The sequence below is a fragment of the Triticum aestivum genome, chromosome 3A (genome assembly GCF_018294505.1).
Source record: "Triticum aestivum cultivar Chinese Spring chromosome 3A, IWGSC CS RefSeq v2.1, whole genome shotgun sequence".
In the NCBI taxonomy this organism is placed as follows: domain Eukaryota; kingdom Viridiplantae; phylum Streptophyta; class Magnoliopsida; order Poales; family Poaceae; genus Triticum; species Triticum aestivum.
The window spans coordinates 435,055,495-435,062,289 of record NC_057800.1 but is presented as its reverse complement, the minus strand read 5'-3'; positions in this window follow the sequence as shown (position 1 = coordinate 435,062,289).

The following is a 6,795-nucleotide window of genomic DNA, read 5'->3' as shown; positions in this document are numbered from 1 at the left end:
TTGTGATGTGGAAGTAATAAAAGCGACAGACTGCATAATAAAGGTTCATATCACAAGAGGCAATATAAAGTGACGTTCTTTCGCATTAAGATTTTGTGCATCGAACCATAAAAGCGCATGGCAACCTCTGCTTCCCTCTGCGAAGGGCCTATCTTTTATCATTATCTTCTACCTTATGTAAGAGTCATGGTGATTTTCACCCTTCCTTTTTACACTTTATCCTTTGGCAAGCACAGTATGTTGGAAAGATCCTGGTATATATGGCTAATTGGATGTGAGTTTTCATGAACTATTATTGTTGACATTACCCTTGAGGTAAAACGTTGGGAGGCAAGACTATAAGCCGCTATCTTTCTCTGTGTCCGGTTAAAACTCCATACCCATAAGTATTGCGCGAGTGTCAGCAATTGTGAAAGATTACATGATAGTTGAGTATGTGGACTTGCTGAAAAGCTCTTATACATTGAATCTTTCCTATGTTATGATAACTTGCAATTGCTTCAATGACCGAGATTATAGTTTGTTAGCTTTCAATGAAGTTTACGATTCATACCGGACATTGTGATCGAATTATTACTCTAGCATTAGAGATCATATGACAAAAATTATATAAGTTGATGTTATAAGAATGATCATGATGCCCTCATGTCCGTATTTTATTTTTATCGACACCTTCATCTCTAAACATGTGGACATATTTTTCGATTTCGACTTTTCACTTGAGGACAAGCGAGGTCTAAGCTTGGGGGAGTTGATACGTCCATTTTGCATCATGCTTTTATATCGATATTTATTGCATTATGGGCTGTTATTTCACATTATGTCACAATACTTATGGCTATTCTCTCTTATTTTACAAGGTTTACGTAAGGAGGGAGAATGCCGGCAGCTGGAATTCTGGGCTGGAAAAGGAGCAAATATTAGAGACCTATTCTGCACAACTCCAAATGTCCTGAAACTCCACAGAACACCTTGTAATAAATAATGAAAAATCCTCGCCAAAGATGAAGACCAGGGGGGCCCACACCCTTCTCACGAGGGTGGGGGGCGCGCGCCCCCCTAGGGCGCGCCCCCCTGCCTCGTGGGCCCCCCTGGTGGCTCTCCGATGACCATCTTCTCCTATATGAAGTCTTTCGTCGAGAAAAAAATAAGAAGCAACCTTTCGGGACGAAACTCCGCCACCACGAGGCGGAACCTTGGCGGATCCAATCTAGAGCTCCGACAGAGCTGTTCTGCCGGGGAAACTCCCCTCCCGGAGGGGGAATCATCGCTATCATCATCACCAATGCTCCTCTCATCGGGAGAGGGCAATCTCCATCAACATCTTCATCAGCACCATCTCATCTCAAAACCCTAGTTCATCTCTTGTATCCGATTCTTGTCTTCAAGTCCGAGATTGGTGCTAGTAGGTTGCTAGTAGTGTTAATTACTCCTTGTAGTTGATGCTAGTTGGTTTAATTGGTGGAAGATCATATGTTCAGATCCTTTATGCATATTAATACCCCTCTGATTATGAACATGTTTATGCTTTTTGAGTAGTTACGTTTGTTCCTGAGGACAAGGGAGAAGTCTTGCTATTAGTAGTCATGTGAATTTGGTATTCGTTCGATATTTTGATGAGATGTATGTTTTCTAGCCTCTAGTGGTGTTATGTGAACGTCGACTACATAACACTTCACCATTATTTGGGCCTAGAGGAAGGCATTGGGAAGTAATAAGTAGATGATGGGTTGCTAGAGTGACAGAAGCTTAAACCCTAGTTTATGCGTTGCTTCGTAAGGGGCTGATTTGGATCCATATGTTTCATGCTATGGTTAGGTTTACCTTAATACTTTTGTTGTAGTTGCGGATGCTTGCAATAGAGGTTAATCATAAGTGGGATGCTTGTTCAAGTAAGAACAACACCCAAGCACCGGTCCACCCATGTAACGCCCGGATAATCATGCTATAGTAATCTCACGATAATGGTGCCACGTAACCTCTGTCACTGTAGTTAATCTCGGGTTAATTCGAAACCGTTTCAAATTTAAATTCTAAACAAGTCAAACCACAAAAGTTTTCAAAACAATAAACAAAAATGTTTGGTTTGTGCATAATATTACATAGCTAATTATTGTGAAGAAAACACATGTTTAGAAAATGCATAAATGTTTTTAAATTGAATTAAAACAGAAAAGGAAAAAAGAGAAATAAAAGAAATATAAAAACAGAAAACTAAGAAAAGAAAAAAAAAGGAAACACCCCCTCCCCCTGGGCCGAATGGCCCAGCTGGCCATCAGGCCAAAAGGCCTAACCGGCCCACCCCGGTCCACCTAACCCACCACTAACCCCCCACTACTCTGTAACCCTAACCCACGACCGCACAACCTCCCCACCCACGATCCCCTCTCCTCTCGCTCCCTCCTCTGCCCGATCCCTTCAGGATCCAGGGCCTCACCCTCGATGCCGATCGCCGCCTCCGGCGCCACCGCGGCGCTCCGTCTCCCCTTGTCGTTGCCGGTGTCACTCGACGCCCCGACGCCTTGTCCTTCACCTCGACCTCCCTGACTGGATCTGGGCCGCACCCCGGGCGCCCCCGACGTAGCTGCCGCACACCGTCGCTGCCTCGTCCCGCCACTGCTTCACCAGAGTCGCCCATCATCGCCGCCGCCATCTCATCGTCGACCACCGCCGCCCCAAGCTCCGACGCCTCCTCGAGCCCACTATAGCACATATTCAGGGCCCAATGAGCCCTCTTCCTTTCCCCTTCCCCTCCCTAATGTATTCGTCGCCGCGACCCCGTGCCTGTCCTCTCCTTGCTGCCCGCGGCAGCGCGTGCCCCGGGTCATCCTAGCGCAAGCCCCGCGTCCACTAACGGCGCTCCCGCCGCCCCGTCCGCTGTCGCTCCCGCTGCCTCTGCCGTGCCGCCTGCGTCCGCCCCCTGGCCACGCGCCGCTGTTGCGCGCGCACATCCGCGCTTGGCCGCGCCCCGGCTCGCCGACGCGCGCCCACGCCCCACCGCACGCCCCTGCTCCCCTCGCCCGGCCTCACTCGCCGCTGCCGGCCAGTCGCCCCGCTCGCTGTTGCGCTTGATGCAGTCGCCGGCGTCCCGGCGCCATTCACTGGCGTAGACAAGCGCCCAAACGGGCGGATGCCCGCAGCGCCCGAACCGCTCGGGCTGTGCCCCACACCCCCGCGCCCGTTAACCCTGTTGGCCCGCTGGCCCTATGACAAGTGGGGCCTCAAGCCCCCAAAACGTTTATAAAAAAAGCTAAAACATATATATATATATAATAATAATAAATATAATTAATTAATTAATTAATTAACTACGGAAATAATTAACTTAATTAATTTTGATTAATTAAACTAAACAAATAATTAAACTAATTACACATTAGTTACCTAATTAACCTGTTCTGTTAATTAGTTAATTAAGTAGTCAATGACAGTGGGGCCCACCCCCTAATTAATACTAATTAGGTTAATTATAATGTTTAATTAAAATGTGTCACTGACCAGTGGGACCCACTGGTCAGGTTGACCAGTCAACCCTATTGACTGCTGACGTCAGCATGACATCATGCTGATATCATAAATCCAACTTTGAATTAATTTAAATAATTAATTAAATTCCAGAAATTAATAAAATCTTTAGAAAATCATATCTTTTAAACCGTAGCTCGGATGGAAAAACTTTGTACATGAAAGTTGCTCAGAACGACGAGACGAATCCGGATACGCAACCGTTCATCCGCCATGCATCCCTAGCATAGCAAACACGCAACTTTCCCCCTTCGGTTCTTCTATCCAAAAACGCAAAACACCGGGAATACTTTCCCGGATGTTTTCCCCCTTCACCGGTATCACCTCATACCGCGTTAGGGCACCCCTAGCACCGCTACTTGCCATGTCATGCATCGCTATGCATTTGTTTGCATTATATTTATTGTTTCTTCCCCCTCTTCTCTCGCTAGACACCGAAACCGACGCCGGTGTTACCCAGTACGACTACGGTGTTGACGACCCCTCTCTCTTGCTAGAGCAACCAGGCAAGCCCCCCCCCCTTGATCACCAGATATCACCTACTCTCCTCTATACTGCTTGCATTAGAATAGTGTAGCATGTTACTGCTTTCCGTTAATCCTATCCTGATGCATAGCCTGTCCTTGCTACTACTGTTGTTACCTTTACCTGCAATCCCAATGCTTAGTATAGGCTGCTAGTTTATCATTAGTGGCCCTTCATTCTTGTCCGTCTGCCATGCTATACTATCGGGCTGTGATCACTCGGGAGGTGATCACGATTATATACTATATACTTTATACATGGTACATGTGGTGACCAAAGACGGGTCGGCTTGTAGGAGTACCCGCGAGTGGATCTTTGTGGCGGAGCGACAGGGCAGGTTGAGACCACCTAGGAGAGAGGTGGGCCTGGCCCTGTTCGGCGTTCGCGGATACTTAACATGCTTAACGAGATCTTGGTATTTGATCTGAGTCTGGCTACTAGCCTATACGCACTAACCATCTATGCGGGGACAGTTATGGGCACTCGACGTCGTGGTATCAGCCGAAGCCTTCGTGACGTCAGCGACTGAGCGGCGCGCGCCGGATTGTAACGTAAGCCTGCTCTTGCATTAAGGGGGCCAGTTCTGCTTCCCGCCGCCCTCGCAACATGTAGGTGTGCAATGGGCCATGGGCCCAGACCCCTGGACCATAGGGTTTAGACCGGCATGCTGACCTCTCTGTTGTGCCTAGGTAGGGCTGCGACGTGTTGATCTTCCGAGGCCGGGCATGACCCAGAAAAGTGTGTCCGGCCAAATGGGATCGAGCGTGTTGGGTTATGTGGTGCACCCCTGCAGGGAAGTTAATCTATTCGAATAGCCGTGATCTTCGGTAACAGGACGACTTGGAGTTGTACCTTGACCTTATGACAACTAGAACCAGATACTTAATAAAACACACCCTTCCAGGTGCCAGATACAACCGGTGGTCGCTCTCTAACAGGGCGACGAGGAGAGGATCATCGGTTAGGATTATGCTATGCGATGATACTTGGTGAACTTACCATCTACTCTCTTCTTCTGCTGCAAGATGGAGGTTACCAGAAGCGTAGTCTTCGGCAGGATTAGCTATCCCCCTCTTATTCTGGCATTCTGCAGTTCATTCCACCGATATGGCCCTTTACACATTTACCCACGCATATGTAGTGTAGCTCCTTGCTTGCGAGTACTTTGGATGAGTACTCACGGTTGCTTTCTCCCTCTTTTCCCCCTTTCCCTTCTACCTGGTTGTCATAATCAGACGTTGGAGCCCAGGAGCCAGACGCCACCGTCGACGACGACTACTACTACTCGGGAGGAGCCTACTACTACGTGTAGCCCGCTGACGGCGACCAGGAGTAGTTAGGAGGATCCCAGGCAGGAGGCATGCGCCTCTTTCTATCTGTATCCCAGTTTGTGCTAGCCTTCTTAAGGCAAACTTGTTTAACTATGTCTGTACTCAGATATTGTTGCTTCCGCTGACTCGTCTATGATCGAGCATTTGTATTCGAGCCCTCGAGGCCCCTGGCTTGTATTATGATGCTTCTATGACTTATTTATGAATTATAGTTGTGTTGTGATATCTTCCCGTGAGTCCCTGATTTTGATCGTACACATTTGCGTGCATGATTAGTGTACGATTGAATCGGGGGCGTCACAAGTTGGTATCAGTGTCGACTGCCTGTAGGAATCCCCCTTCCACACTCCTTGGCCGAAGTCGAGTCTAGACATTACAAAAACTTTTACTAACATGGCTGTGTGCCTTACGGGCCCACGTCGCCATCTGGGTGGTATTAGGATCTTTTACTCCTCGATCCTTACTCTGGGACTCTGAACTCTCTCCTACTCGGGTTAAACGATTTTACTAACTTTAACATTAGGATCCCGTGACCACGTTCACCCCAAAGTTGGATAAGCCCTAGCTATTCATTAGAGTAGTATATTTGAACATTATCCACATTGTCATTTGACTCCTGCGGAAACATCTTTGTTTTCAGATGGAACCCACGAGACAGGTCGTGCGCCACACGACGGCGATTGGTGCCTCAGGATCACCTGCTGTGTTGGTTGAGATGATGACCTATCTGGATTATCGCTGGCACCCTGAGTACACCATCTATGAGGAGTACCAGGACTTCAACCAGGAGCAGTACCGTGCCATCGTCCACCTCTACTCTCGGGAGTATGACTCCACTACCGTGTTGCACACTGCTCATGGTGTTGGAGTGACTATCGACATGGCGGTCCACGATGCTGCTTATGCTGCTCTGACACGTCTTCGTGGAGAGTATCAGGAGTTGGACACCTCCCCCTTCAGGCACATTGCTATCGCATCAGATGTTGGTGCGGAGGGATACTACACTGCTGCCTACTCCACTGTCACCCGAGAGCCCTTCTACTATCAGAACCTGGTTTTGCATGCTGATGGGTTGGATAGAGCTAACCGAGCTCTTCGCCACGAGCTGTACACCACCCGTCAGCATCTGTATCGTGCTCTGACGTTGTTGCACCCCTCTGTCTGATCTGGTGATCTGTCGCATTCTGCGATCTACCCTGCCAAGACCGTGATGCCCCAGGGCGTCGGCTGGCCAGATGTGGGAGGCTACTCTCCCGCACTTGGTCCTCTCCTGCCACCCGCGCATCGGGTTCCGCACCAGAGTATCCGCAGACCCCAGGCTACTCGCGTGGAGGTCTTCCCTTCGCGTCACTACCAGCTGTCAGGTTACACCTACCTCCACAGTTCCTCCTGGGACTGATGTAGGCTTGCTTGT